Below are 16490 nucleotides of genomic sequence, written 5' to 3' on the forward strand. Positions count from 1 at the left end.
TCTCCAACCGGCCAATGAAGAATTAGAGGAATTTATTTCTGGTGATAGAAATTCATTTCTCGTCATAATGTGGTTCGGATTCCACAATAGGCTGTACGTCCCGTTGCTATGTAACCAGTTGATTCTTAGCCACGTAAAATAAATCTAATCCTTCGGGCCAGCCCTAGGAGAGCTGTTAATCAGCTCAGTGGTCCTGGTTAAACTAAGGTATACTTTTTAAATTCGTGATGTGTGAAGTAAAGCAATATTGGGTCAAGCCATAATTTGGAAGGGTACCCACCATTGAAACCCGAACGTCGTCAGCACCCACGTTCCCATGAGTCTCGCATGAGAGGCAAAAGATGAGGAAAGTAAGGCAATGTATTGGATAACTGTTTTATTCACTGTCTGATCAGTGGAAAGGCACGTGAAGTTTCCTATGACATCTCATAAGAGCCAAATACATCCTTCAAAACTTTGAGAAAGGGAAGGGTACATTTAAAGGCTTTGATTGTCCGAGGTCATTTCTTGACTAATTATGTATTTAAGCTTTGTCGTGAAATTGATTAAAGGCTAATCTTGCGCGACAACTTAGTCATTAAAGATATTTTCAATCAAAAAGATTGATTCCCAGTACACTCTGCTGATAGACCTCGAAACATTAAAAAAAAAATTATATCAGATCAAAAAAAGGAAATAAGTTGCAAGTAACTTTAAAAGAACTTTGGAAAATTCAGCTCCCGGCTTTGTAGTTTTCATATTCTATTTGATATTATTTGAAAGGAGTATTTAGACTTTTACGCTTCCGTTACTGATAGATCAAAAACATTGCAAACATACAAACAAAGAGAATTTTGACTTCATAATACCCATAAAACCAATTTTATGTACATGCCATACATACAAAATCAATAACTTTTGTCAAAACACCATTCTCTCCTAATCTATGAATAAAAAAATCAAAGCTCTGAAAATAATAAAAAGTGCAAATACCTGTTCAAAGGCAGCTGTAATGTAAGTCACTATAAAAAATTAAAGGTACCAAACTAATATAATGCTACAAATCTCCAACGGAATGATAAGACCGATTCGCAAGAAAAAAAAAATACTGCCGGAAGGCTTAGTTTCAAAATATCCCTTAATTAAAAGTTGGGGCATCTAATTTACGCCATCCCCGCTGCCTTCGCTGTACCATACCTCATATGTCTGCAAGAGGAGCAATTACACGTACAGGAACGTAAATACCGCATTCCGAGGCCTAATAACAACGTTAAATTGAGCCCAGCAAGAATTAAAGCAGGGGAACAAGTAATGCCCTAGAAAATAATGCCTCCGAGAAGTGTCCCAAAATGTTAATGTCTCTGTGGGAGGAAGATATAGGACACAATCATCTTGGGGTGACTGCAAAAAGAAAAAATGACTCTTGGTTTTCCCACATTTATGTTTTAGTGGGAAAGGGAAGGGAAATGCTCGTAGGAGTATTTCCTAACGCAGAAACGCTTAATTTCCAGATAATACTTTTACTACGTGTTAGTGTTTCTGTTCTGCCTTTGGCTATCAGCTATCACGTACAGAAATATATATATATAATATATATATATATATATATATATATATATATATATATATATATATATATATATATATATATATATATATATATATATATATATATATAGTAGAGTGTAACAATATTGAAGTAACAGTTATTAGTTGGGACAGTTATTGTCATGAACCTGAACTGCGCTTAACTTCATAATATATATATATATATATATATATATATATATATATATATATATATATATATATATATATACATACATATATATATATATATATATATATAATATATATATATACATTATATATTATACATTATGAAGTTAAGCGCAGTTCAGGTTCATGACAGTAACTGTCCTAACTAATGGCCGTTACTTCAATACTGTTACACTCTACTTCTATTTACTATTTATTCTTAGTTAAACAACTGTGAAATTCACTCAACAAAGTAAACACCTTAAAGCTAAATGATTAAAGTGGTAACACGATAATATTCTCCGTTTAAAAAAATACCTATGGACCTCTAAATGAAAAATCAAAATGAACAGAAAAAGAAAAATAATAACAATAACAAAAGTATTAAAACAAAATGGATCAAACTATAGACACAATAAGAAAATGCAATGGGTAAATCAGTCAAGCCAGACTTCGAGGCATATGTCGGTTTCTACAACGTTACCAATTCAGAATTCATTACGAATTCGCATGATATATATATACATATATATATATATATATATATATATATATATATATATATATATATATATATGTGCATTATTATTATGTATGTATGTATATATATATATATATATATATATATATATATATATATATATATATATATATATATATATGTGCATTATTATTATGTATGTATGTATATATATATATATATATATATATATATATATATATATATATATATATATATATATATATATATATATATATATATCACTGGGACATTCAGTAGACTGTTTCTAGGCTAAGTCTTGGTGTCTTCCAATACCGGTGACATGTCACGTGACAGCCACGCCATTTCGTGCGTAACATCATATAGTTTGTTACCCGTAGAAGCTTGTAAAGGAAGCCAGTTGTAGTTTTTAGCGTGCTACAGTCTACCACTACGAATAATAATAATGATAATAATCACAACAACAATGGTATGAGGGCATAAAGCCTTCAACGATTTTTTTTCCTTTTTTTCTCTGTAATGTTTTGGTTCCTGTGAGGGTCACACTTAAACTACAAAGAGCAGTCCTAGTTAAAAAGTTGAAGGGAAATATAATAAAATAGTAATTATTATTAATTATTATTATTATTATTATTATTATTATTATTATTATACTGCACAACACAGAGTTAGAGGTAATAGTGATGATGATGTGCTTCAGTTAACCTAAGCAATGAATTACATATCTCGTGCCTAGTTGGCTGTGGTAGGCTCCTGTTAGGGGAATGATGCATTGCTGAAGAACGAGCGCGCGCGCACGCAAGTCAGCACACACCCATATACATATGTATACAGTATATATGCTATATATATATATACATATATATATATATACATATATAATTATATATATATATATATATATATATATATATATATACATATATATATGCGCACAGACACACATATATATATATACATATAAAATATATATACATATATATATAAACTAAATACATAATTGCGTACATGAGGAAACGAAATGAGAATAAAGCAATGCTACAAACTCCGTTAATCTGGCCACAGTCATACCAAAACGGAGTCGAACTCCCAAAATCACAAAAGGATAGAGCAATCAATCATCTCAAGAACAAACCTGTCAGTTATACGATGATTACTCTGCCAATCATCGACTGTTTGTGTTGCTTATCATCCCTGAAGAGAACTTCAAAGAGATGGATAATAATGATATTAATACCATGGGCATTTTTAAAATCAAATCCCTCAATGAATGTTTGCGCAAAACTCGCCTGTTTTTAACAGAACGTTCTTTATCAGTCATTTTCTACAAGATTACTACAGTAGTAATAGGAATGATAACACAATTATCAACAAAACGAAAGTCAAAACAGGCATTAATTTTTCGTCTTTCATCAACTAATCACTATGCATATTTGATTGAGAATCATTCACTTTTTTCTTTGTTCTTCCTCATACGATCCGGTGTAATTCCCAATAACACTCACGGGGGAGCTGAAGTACTAGTGAGTAGTTAGTTTTTGACTACCATTCCTGGCGTATTGGGCAGGGTATGGGTGGTGCGCTGCTCTGCCATATCAAATGTTCTTAATCTTTTTGTGTATGAATACAACACCGACCTAAAATGCTGTTAAATAAGTAATTTTATATTTGTGCTAATATTAAGTCCCCTTGTAATATTTTTGCCCTCAGTAACAATGGTAATAATGTAATTTTCTTGAAACTTGACACAAATTGTGAACTACGTTGCCAGTTTTCCTAAAAGACTCGGTCAATTTAAGTTGCCTTCGGGGCATGTAGAGGTCGACATGCCTCATTCAGGTGTTGGCCATCATACAAACGCCATGGAAGGAACTACTCAGTAATCTCCATCCACATGTTAGAGGGATAGTTGTAGTAGTGCACTGAGGTATTTTCTAAAGAAAGTCGATAATGGTTCTTTAATTGATGTCAGAAAACTTTGCAACTTACTGCCGAGGCAACTGAACTACCGGAAAGAACAGTCAACTGGATTTGCAAAGAAGCGAAAGAAAGTTCGGTTATGTCATTTTTCTGGATCCAAATACCAACTTCGATGACTTCGATAAGAGTGTTTTGCGTCGAACTGTGTTGGATTTCTACGCAAGGAAAGAGGTGCCCACACTGGACACACAAAAGCAGACTTGAGGGAAAACATCGCGTATAATGGTTGCAGAGATTCACTGCGAAAAATTCTGCATGAAATTTGTTTTCGATATGGAAAGTGAATGGCCGAAAATTTTTATTACAGAGAAGTGATATAGTAGGTGTTAGAACTACTTTTCTACGAGACATGAAGGGCTTAAAGTGGTCGGGATTGAGTCTTTAGTGCATTTGGATGAGACGTGGATAAATCAGTCGTTTTTGACCGAAATGCTCAATGGACAAGAAATCTGTTAAGGCAAAAGGAATTATGCCCCCAACTGGAAAAGGTAGTCGCTTGATCATCTTCATGCTGGCACGAAAGAAGGTTTTGTTTCGAATTGCGAATTAATATTTCAACCTAAAAATGAAGGCGACTACCACAAACAAATGAACCATGGGGATGTTACAGGATGGTTAGCAACTCGATTAATACTAATTATTCAACCACCTGTGATAACTGATAATGCATCGTTCCATTCTCTCAAAGTTGACAAACCACCCACCATGTTAAATAAAAAGGCTGTCATCAGAGAATAGCTCATACAAAAAAGGAGCACTCCCCGAAGACAATCAGTCCAGTGAAGGCAGAATTGCTTGCAATGGTAAAGCAGTATACTTCAAAGCATCCAGGCAACTACGTTACTGGTAACATTGCAATTTAACGCGGTCACAGAATTGTTGTACTCCCACCTTATCACTGTCAATACAACCCAACAGAATTATTATGGAGCTTAGTTAACACATTGCAAAGAAAAATCATTTTAAGATGGTGGACTTGAAACCTTCTCAGGGAATCCTTGGGCAATATAACGAAAGAAAACTGGGGTAGTTTGCAGAACTACGAACCCGGGCTCTATTTCCTTAACACTACCTCCAAATGGAAAATTGTAGAGTAAAAGTTGTTCAGAGTGTCCTACCAATCCCCCCATAAACAATCATCCAGTCGTTCTCTACGGGCACCGAAAACTGGGCAAATGCAGTTAATCATGCAGAGAAGCAAGGTCTAAGAAACACCAAGCTTCAGGACAGCAAAGCCTCTAGAGAAGCAGCAGCTTAACAGGACTTATACTTGATTCCTTCATTATTCTTTTGGATTCTTCTGATGAACAAGAATTGTAATATTGTATACATGTAAATATTTGTCGATTCCTTCATTCTTTTGGATGGTTCTGATGAACAGGAATTGTGATAATGTATTTGTGTAAATACCGGATTCCTTCATTATTCTTTTGGATTCTTCTGATGATCTGGAATTGTAATATTGTATATATGTAAATACTTGTTGATTCCTTCATTATTCTTTTGGATTCTTCTGATGAACAGGAATTGTAATATTATATATGTATTTATGTAAATACTTGAGTAAAATAACAAAAATTTCTCGAGTATTATCATACCCATGCTTGTTTATTTAAAAAAAATTACTGGACGACACGAGTGTGGAAAAAACAAACACTAGACTCAAAATCGTATATTATAATTCTGTTATCTAATATATTTTGCTCAATAACTGCAAATCTCATTATGACAGTATTTTTGTTACAAGTTACGATTACACTTTTGCACTTTCTATTGATCCTGTTTGATAAGAAATAGAGTAAAAAATGCGCCGAAAGGCGCAATCGAGTTTTCTGCACAGTCGCTACAGCGTGTAATCAAGGCCACCGAAAATAGATCTTATCTTTCGGTGGTCTCGGTATAATGCTTTATGAGCCGAGGCCCGTGAAACTCTCAGCAGACCGTGGTGGCCTCTGTTGCGTTGCCAGAAGCACGGTTATAGCTAACTTTAACCTTATATAAAATAAAAACTACTAAGGCTAGAGGGCTGCAATTTGGTGTCTGATGATTGGAGGGTGGATGATCACTAATTTGCAGCCCTCTAGCCTCAGTGGTTTTTAAGATCTGAGGGCGGACAGAATAAAGTGCGGACGGACAGGCAAAGCCGGCACAACAGTTTTCTTTTACAGAAAACTAAAAGGAATAAACACTGTCACTTCCAGCCAAATACATCTGGCAGCGTTGGAAGAAACGCCTAAACCGCCAGTAAGGATTAGAAATAGTTTAGTATCAATGATCTGACGACCAGCTTTGTAACGAGCGTCTTATTCTGAATAGAGTTCCGTTAACTTAGTGAAATGTTTTCAAAACACAAAGACAGCCAATCCTCTGTCTTCCCTTTTATCTACTCCTCCACTTGGAATATAAGGTAATTGAATCTTTCACGACTATGAATCATTTCGGTGTCCAGATTAAAGCACACTGGTGAAATACCATACTTCTGATTTCTAAATCTGTTTCTATAATGTCGGCTCTTTGTTTCGACGTCGTAATATCTTTCCCTACGTTATTGGAGGTTTATTTTAGCTCATGCGCCCTTTTGGATGACGGATCTCCTGTTTTGTCTCGCTCCTGGACAGGACTAAATCAAAGACAATGCATCTGATGGGTGACGTGTGACACCCCCACACCCCCACCCCGCTCCTTTCACTTTGCTCCTTATTCTCTGTGCTTTCCACAGCTACTAATATAGTCATTATTCCACTGAGGTGTCTACACTGTTTATTCAAGCTGCCATATATCACCCGTTGAGATACCTCTTCTGATATTTACTCTAGGAAATCAATACTCTGCAGATTTCTATGTTCTGTTACGTGTTTTTCGTCTACTACCTAGCTTTGCAGTTCTCTCCTGTATTTCCCCATCCTTGACTTGAAAAATCTCTCTCCTTCAAAAGTGGTGTCTATTACAGCATTCTGTCTTAAGCTACGCTTGTTTTCTTCCCACTTTATTCCTCATTTCTTTCGAACCTCGGCAAGTTAAGGTCATTTGGCTAGCTTTCTCACTGCCATTGCTTTTAAGAAAAAGAATATTTAAATGTATCTTCGCCTAATTACTTGAATCTATTCCGTCATGGTACAGAATTATTTGTCAAATATCGACAAACCCTACGACTATAAACGCTGGGATTAAATGACACTCAAAAGTAATCTAGAAAATTCATCAGAATTTTTCGGTATTGAATTGCCAAGGTAATCTTCCGAAAACAAACCTCCCATTACAAATGACCAGAAAACTCTATCAGTTTTCCATCACTAAAATGCTTTGGTAATAAACTCGTAGTAAAACCCCATCAACAGCAGTGTACCAAATTAAACTGTAATAAAATACAAAATAATACAGCGCTGTCACATACAGCAAAATTCAATCTAAAACGTGCGACCAACACAAAAAAAAGGGGGCTGCCCATATATCAAGTCGAGAATCCATAAATCCTGGCAGAACATTCGGCATACTGTACAAACACAAATAAAAAATTAGTGTGGCGTTATATAGCGACAATTTCCGCAAAAAAATGTATATCATGGTATTTCTAGCGTAACATTACTGGCGTGATTCTGTTTGGGTCAATGACCATCGAGTTATCAGCTCGCGTGCTTTCCTGTATCCTCATTTCCTCTCATTTATCATTCATTTAGAAGCCATACTCTCCCCTTCTAGTATGTGCTTTTCGTCAGACTTCCTTTTATCTATTGTCTCCCATTCATTTATAATGCTTAGAGCAAACCGTTGTCCACGTTGCGCTATTATACTTTTCCCCCTGGCAAAACGATCACACTATTATTTTTTTATAAATACAAATTTACTAGCTATCTTTTATTATCTGACTGCCAGTTTTCATCAAAATTGTTTACTCAATTTCTGTAGAAAATAACTTTGCATCCTCTTTTATGAAGGCTTCTACTAAAGGTTTTCTTGGGTGATGAAGAAAAGTAAACAAAAGCAGCAACCTGAAACATCAATTATAAACCATACAGAAAATCTATCCTTTAATTTGCGTATGGTCATGAAAGGTCTTCCTTCAACATTCGTCGGTAATTGACTTGTCTCACTTGTACCTTACGTAAGGTCTTGAAAGACCTCTCTCTCAATTCAATTACGACCTTGACAGATGTTTGCAAGTTACAGGTGACTTTGAGGGAGATTTTCCCTACTATAGTTCTCTTAAGATCTTACCAGATATTTTCCATAATCCAAGGGTGATCTTCAAAATTCTTCTCCCTGATTAACACACAATCTTTACTGATAATTCCCATATCCAAAAGGTGACCGTTACAGGATATTTACCTTATTTCAAACACTATCTTGAAAGGTGTTTCATCATCTACGAGTAACTATCACTTCCCTAATTCACACATGATCCTGACACACATTCTCACAATCCACAGGTAACAATTCACATGAGATCCTTGACAGATATTCAGCATACATGACATATGAACTAGAAAGGGTATTATTCCATATTTCATATCCGATATGGACTTGTATTTTTCATGATCCGCATATGATCTTGGAAGAACCTTTCTCTAAAACTTAAAAGCAATCTTGACAGATATTTTTCAAAATCCACATCTGATATTCAAATGATATTTTCCTAATTAACATATGATTTTGACAGGTATTTGATTTTTTCAACAATTCACGTGCAGTCCTATTAGACATATCTCTATAGCACATACAAGAACAAGACATTTTAATGTAATTTGCATGCCATTTCGAGATATTTTCATAATCTACGTTCGAATTCGACAGATATCCCTAATTCAAACAGATTTTTTTTTTCAAAATACGGAAGAGTTTGTCGCATTTATCCTTAACCAAACAAAATGTCGACGGATATTTCCCTTAATTCAAATTCAGATCTGATAGATACTTTTCCCCACTGCACATGTAATTTCAATAATACTCTTCCTAACTGCATATCCATTTTAATCAAAACCTGCCCCCAAAAATTTTCTAGAATCAACACTCCAATGCGCAGACGAACGACAATGGAGACTCCTCTACAATTTTGTAATAATGTATCTAATGATGTATTTATACATCATAATAATCTTTGTCTTTTTATCTGTCTGTCTGTCCATCAGTCTACAAATGCAATTTTGGTGTTGCATCAATAATATCATGGTATTTCGCCAGCAGATCAAATACAATTTAACCTTAGCCCAAGGTCACTTCATAAAGATCAGAGTTATTTAAAAAAAATTCAAAATCCTGATAAAACTTTCAACATAGTTGTTCTTAAAACTGGAAGACTATATCTGGAAGGAATTTTGTCATAATCGTTCTATGTTATCTATATGTTAGATACATACACTTAATTCAGTTCCAACAACTTATCTAGCCTATCTTTAAAGAAACTTGCTAACAAATACAATTGCTTTTAGAGGACGTTTTGCCTTAACAAAACTCTGGCACTTTTATCCAACACGTATGTCTTTCAGTTAATCAAATTACTAATCTAACACATTTCAGCCAAACATCCAGAATAAAATTCATTCGGAACATCTATTGGGCGTTATACATTCTCCCTGAAAATGCAATTACACCACAACCAGCTTTTGGCGTTCTGACCCCCATTACATTTACCCAAAATGTTATGCCATTACTTCTGCATATCGGGTAACTCGTGTAACTAAGTAACCTATGAAAGAAATAAAAAAGTTGTACTTTATTTTGTTTTTGAAATGATTTCATTTCGAAGAATGAGAATTTTTCACGAAACATCGCCTCCTGTCAATCTTGCTTTATTCCAAGTGACTGAAATAACTGAGATGATTGTTGTTGCCAGATCATTGCAAAAGGCTGGCTTTACCTTAGCTTACGCAATGTGTTCAAGTGTCTTGTCTTAAGTTTATTTTCTCACAGACTTCTCTTAGTTTATTTGCCCTTTAAATTTTATTTATTTATTTATTTATTTACCTTGGTAATATATCTACTAGTTTATTGGTTCATAATTTCCTTTTTTTATTCGTTATTAATCACACGCAAGTTAATTTATTTTACTTATTCATCGGTAATTAATGGTATGTTTCATTATTTATATAGTATATATATATATATATATATATATATATATATATATATATATATATATATATATCTATTTACAGTTATTTGTGTTTAAGTAAGAGTGTTATATATATATAGTCTTTTCGTTACTGTTATAAGAGTGTTACTTTTTCGTTACTGTTATTCTCATTCTCTCTCTCTCTCTCTCTCTCTCTCTCTCTCTCTCTCTCTCTCCTTTTGCATTTTACGCTGTATAAATGGGGAAAAAGAAGAAGGAATTGTACATTAGGTATAATTCCTTCTTCTTTTTTCCTCCATTTATACAGTGTAAAATGCAAAAGGGAGAGAGAGAGAGAGAGAGAGAGAGAGAGAGAGAGAGAGAGAGAGAGAGAGAGAGAGAGAGAGAGGGAAGGTGTAAATGGGGAAAGAAAGACGATCTGAGACATCCAACACGATAAATGTAAAATAAAAGAAAAGAAATGAGACACACAAACGTAAAGTAAAGATAAGAAGTAATATATTCTGGCAGGAAGATTTAACTCCTAATTCGTTACAACCCACACACGAATCCTACGCCTTTCCACCAACCATTCTCAGTGGGCTGCAATATTCATCGCTTGCACAGAAGCAACCTAGAAAATTGAGGATGGTTAGTGTAGCTGACGAGGAAATTAACAATGATTATTGCAGTCTACTTGTAAATGGAGGCTGGTTAGTGTAGTCAACATGGAAACAGTCCTGTTAATTTTGTCGACAAGGAAATCTAAGGTGATTAACATGAAGGACGAGGAAATTTAATCTGTTTAGTGTAGGTAGTGAAAGAATATGGGCTAATTAATGTAATCAAAGAGGAAATGGGCTCAAGACAGTGTTACCAGCGGCTTAAGTTATTCGTTCGGTGAACAAATACAAGCTGGCCAGTCACAGTCATTGTACTCGACATTAAGACTGATGCTGATTCCTGTAGTCAACGAGGTACCCGTGGCTGGTCGGTGTGGTCGCCAAGATCACGGAGGCTGTTCAGTGTCGTTAACGAGGAAATGGGGAATTGTCAGTTGGCAGGCGAGGACGTGGGGGCTGTTCAGTGAAGTTGATGATGAACTGAAGACTAATTAATGTAATTAACGAGAAAATGGTAGTGTAGTTGATGAGGGAAAGGATTTGGGACGATAAGGTTAACGAGGAAGTGTGTGGTCAGCAAAGAAATAAAAGCTGACCTGCATAGCTGACGAAGATATTAAGGCTGTTCATTGCTGTCGCCGAGTAAACTGAGACTGGTCAGCGTGGTCAACAAGAACATGAAAGGAGGTCAAAGTAGTTGATGAGAAAATGGAGGATGACTAATGAGGAACTGGACACTGGTTAGTGGAGCTGATGAAGACATGGACTTTGAGCAGTGTTCTCACCGAGGAAACTGAAGCCGGTCAGTGTAGTCGACGAGGACATGGAGGCTGTTTATTGTAACCAAAGAGGATATGGACACTGGTTAGTGTAACTGGCGAGGAAATGAACGCTGGGCAGAATTGTCCTTAAGTAAATTAAGGCTGGTTAGGGTAGTCCTGAAAGAAATAGAAGCTGGCAAGTGTAGTTAACGAGAATACTGATGCTGATTAGTTTAGTTGTTGAGGGAATTGGGAATGGCCAGTGTAGTCACCCAGGAACTTGAGGCTGGTTACTGCAGTCAACCCAAAAAAATAAAAATGTAGGCTAGTCAGAGCAGTCGGCCAGAAAATTGAGGTTGGTCAGACTGGTCGATGAGGAATCTGATGCTCGTTAGCGTGGTTGCCCAGGACATGGAGGCAGGTTAGTTAACTGACAAAGATATGTAGGCTGTAAGTGTAGATGACGTTCATAATGAGGGTGGTTAGTGCATGGCGAGGAGTGATGCTTATTAGAGAACTCGACCACGATACTGAACAAAGTTAGCCTAGTCGACTAGGAAATTAACGAGGATATTAAGGTTGAGTAATGAAATGGACGAATATCACTGGGGCTAGTGTTGTAGACCAGGAATTTGGGGTCATTAGTGTATAGAGGTCAGTCAATGCAGCAGACGAGGAAAATAAAAAGAAAATAAAGTTTCTACAAAAACTAGACTAATCACTCAAATAAGGAACACACACGTGCATTATTTACTCAGCAGCAAGATAATCATTTAATGAAATTATATAAAGCCTACAGTCATTCCAAGCGCTGCTACGTGATTTCACTGGCCAAGCATCCCGACAAAAAAAATCATATTATTAGCCTCAGTTGCGAAAGGTAATTTTATCATTCAATTATCATAATATTCCGTCACAATCTTTGTCTACCTGTCACTCCATACGAAGATGCAAAGTTGTATGCCAGATTACATAAACAAACAATCATGATTAATTACAATAACAAAGACAGAACAGTGTCACCAACAGATGAGAGAAATGTAAAATACAAAACACAAATATGAACTGCAATGAAATATTATCAGAAAAGACATACATTCCGCAAACAGAGTAATAACTCAAAAGCCCCAGTGGTGATAGAGAATTCATAAATCAAAAATAAGAAAAGGAAAAGGAAATAACGGAATTTGCAGGAAGACAAATGAACAAACGCGGAGAAATTACAATCCAGTATCGACAATAAATAAATTTCTGCATGTAAAGGAAAAGCAATAAATTAAAACATAAATCGCTCTCAGACTCTTTTGCAAAAGATAATGAATGGTATAAAGGGAATACATGGAATATAAACAAAGAGAGACAATAATGTACTAATAACCAAGTCTTCAGAAAATTCATGTTTATTAATCATTGTCTGTCACTTCTGAGGTTCTTGTCCAATGTCTCCAGTGTCAGTTTTTCATTTATCTGACGACCTGGCAAAATAACTAGGAATCGACCATGCCTGAAGGAAGCGGTAGTACGAATTTATGAAAAAAAATTTATCTTAACCCCGAAGGAACTTACAGAACTAAGTCTCGGAACTAAGAAAGATGACAGGAATCAGGGAAAATGGAGGAGAGAAAATTACAAAGTTTGGAAGTGTGTGGAATGAAATTGTGTTTGACCCGAGAAATCCGGAGATTGGAGACCTCCTATAGAAGGATGTGGAACTGGTGGCATTTCAAGAGAGAGAGAGAGAGAGAGAGAGAGAGAGAGAGAGAGAGAGAGGTAATCAGTACCTATGTAGTTAGGCCCCACAATCTTCTTTCGATTTCCATTTTCTTTTATTATTCTAGTCTGGCCTGTAACAGGACATTAGGCTGCCCGCCCAATTAGCCATTCATACAAACTTCCTCACTTCTGGATATCATGAACCTTCCTTTCACACCACTCATCAAACATTTTCTATGACTTCTTTGCCTCCTTTCCCCTAATGCTATTGAATAACGCATTTTTCAACAACCCGAACTTTGTCAAAAGACTTTGAGCCATCGTTTCATCTATGCTGTCCTATGTACCATTCTATTTATCTCAATATTTCTCAGTTCCTTTTGTGCCATATTTAGTACGTAAACACTTCAATTCAACGTCAACCTTTTTTCTTTTATTCCAATTCACAATCAACACTTTCATGAAGGGAGTTGACTCAACAACCCCGTCATATATACCAACCTTGGCTTTCGAAGATACTAAGTTGTCCCCCGCCCTCCTTCCTTTATACACCCCTTGCTACTTCTTTGCTTCGCCTATTCTCTCACTCATCCCTTCTCTTATCATACTATCATCAGTCGCATTTAGTCCTAAATATCTACACAAATCAACCGCTGCTCACTGACCCACATACCAGATTTTCATTTACCGTCACAACCTTGTTCATGTTCAAGTTCACCCTCAACATTCAAAGAAATTCCATGGTAATATGCAACGTCGTTTATTCATAGGCGGTCTCATTCCTTACAAAATTAAATACCCATAAAAAATTACATGATCCACAGTGCCCTAGGTCCGAAGCTGCTATGCCAAAATGAATGGCATGCACACTCTAATCCGGTAATACCAAGGTAAATGGTTGTTATTTGCTGCACAAACAAATCAGCCTTGGGCTCAAGGAATGCTAAATCTGCTTACAAATCACTGTGAAAGTCAAGAATGCTGTCTCGGCTTACAGGAACAGTTCTCCATACAAACTCGTATGTTACGAAATTCAATATGCTTCGATTCTCATGTTATTATGGTGAAATGACAGCAAGTCAAAAAGTTCATTTACTGGTAAGGATGTGGCATAATAATAGGGTGAATTGGATTTCGGTACCTAACTCACATTGTGAATTCCTTATACCCATTACATAGCAAACTAATGCAGTTAAATGTATGACATGTGGAGACGGAATGCATGCTGTCCATCAGGGACATACGACAATGAATACACCATACCCTATTTCTCCTAACTACTTAGAACTCTTAATAAAAATATATGAAATATAAAATTTAAACACCCAATCAACCTGACCATATGAATGCTTACCCCGCCCCCAAAAAAATCCTTTCTTTTGTCTCTTCAGCAAGAAAGCAAATAGTAAAACAAGGCGGGTTCTACATTTTAGCAGCATACAATCTAAGACCAAGAAAGACTGGAAGGTAAACTCATCATAACAGTTGGCTCGCACGCTACCCACAAATAAATCACATCTATTTTGACAAACAAAAAGGTTTTGCGTATAAAGACGTTTTCAAAGAGGCACGAAATGTTCCATTTACAACAGCATCAGAAGGGAACCATAACAGTCCTCGTATTTATTCATCTGTAGAATAATACGTTTCGTCACTGCTTAGAATGAAGCCAAGACCCAGGATCCAAAATTACAAATGGTGACACAAATCCCAAGGATAATTAGATGGCATCAGATAGGCCATAAAAATCTGTAATGTCCATATATCTTGCGGTAATCTTGGATAATATGACACTGCGCTCTGTTTCTTCACGAGAAAGGAAAGTAATTGACATCTTCATGAAATAAATGACGGACTATGGGATCTTCACTACTACCGTCTATCGATCAGGATTACACGCCATACCTCCTAAACTATCAACAGGCGGGTGTCCCTGGACACTTATGATATACGTGAAAATCCAGGAACTGAGAAAAAGCAAAAATGCACTACGAAAAACTCTTATGAATTCAAGTCATAACAGTAAAGTTAATACGAACAAAATAATCTTTTCAACCTTTCCAGCTATAACCGTTAGCCAGGACGATAAAGTGAACAACCACCAATACCGGTAAGCCTTGGATATATTACATACGACAGAATACACATACACTCTCACACACACACACATACACACACACACACACACACACATTATATATATATAGAATCATCCGGTCATATTTTATATATATTCTTATTCATATAGTAATAACCACTTTTACCAGATTCTTATACAGTCTTATTGCTTCTCGAACTCTTCTTACTTTTGGATGCGCTTGTCACTACAAAGCCTGAGAATCAAGTATAAGGACACGAAGTAATTCGGACGTCTATAGCGGGATTCGAACCCGCATCCGGAGTATCAGAACGAGGTCGCGTTACTGACCTAATCATGAGAAACATAAAAGTGTATTGCAGCTCATCGTATGTCTGTCGAATTCAGACATATTTATTAGAAACCCACCCTGACCATCAAAGCCAACTGGAAGATCGTTTTTATTGATTTCCAGGGTGAAAAAAAAAAAAAAAAAAAAAAAAATATATATATATATATATATATATATATATATATATATATATATATATATATATATATATATATATATATATATATATGATGGTACTCTTTACCCAAAAACAATCAAGACGACTACCCACTTGGCTACGATGGTGAGGATGGTCTATTCCAGTTCTAATAAATATATCTGATTTCGACAGATGTATGTATGTATGTATGTATGTATATGTATGTATGTAAGTATGTATGAGCGGCAATACATTTTCATCCTTCTTTTGGTCAGGGCCAGTATCGCGACCTCGTTCTGATATTCGGATGCGGGTTCGAATCCTTCTATGGACGTCGGAATTGCTTCGTGTTCTTGCACTTGAATCTCATGTTTTGTAGTGACAAGTGCATCGAAAAGTGTGAAGAAGTCGAGACGCCAAGATGCCATTGTAGTTAATATCACTGCATACAATTCTGGTAAAAAAAGTGAATGATAGATTCCACACACATATATATATATATATATATATATATATATATATATATATATATATATATATATATATACATATGTATA

This window comes from Macrobrachium rosenbergii, chromosome 36 (assembly GCF_040412425.1).
Source record: "Macrobrachium rosenbergii isolate ZJJX-2024 chromosome 36, ASM4041242v1, whole genome shotgun sequence".
NCBI lineage: Eukaryota > Metazoa > Arthropoda > Malacostraca > Decapoda > Palaemonidae > Macrobrachium > Macrobrachium rosenbergii.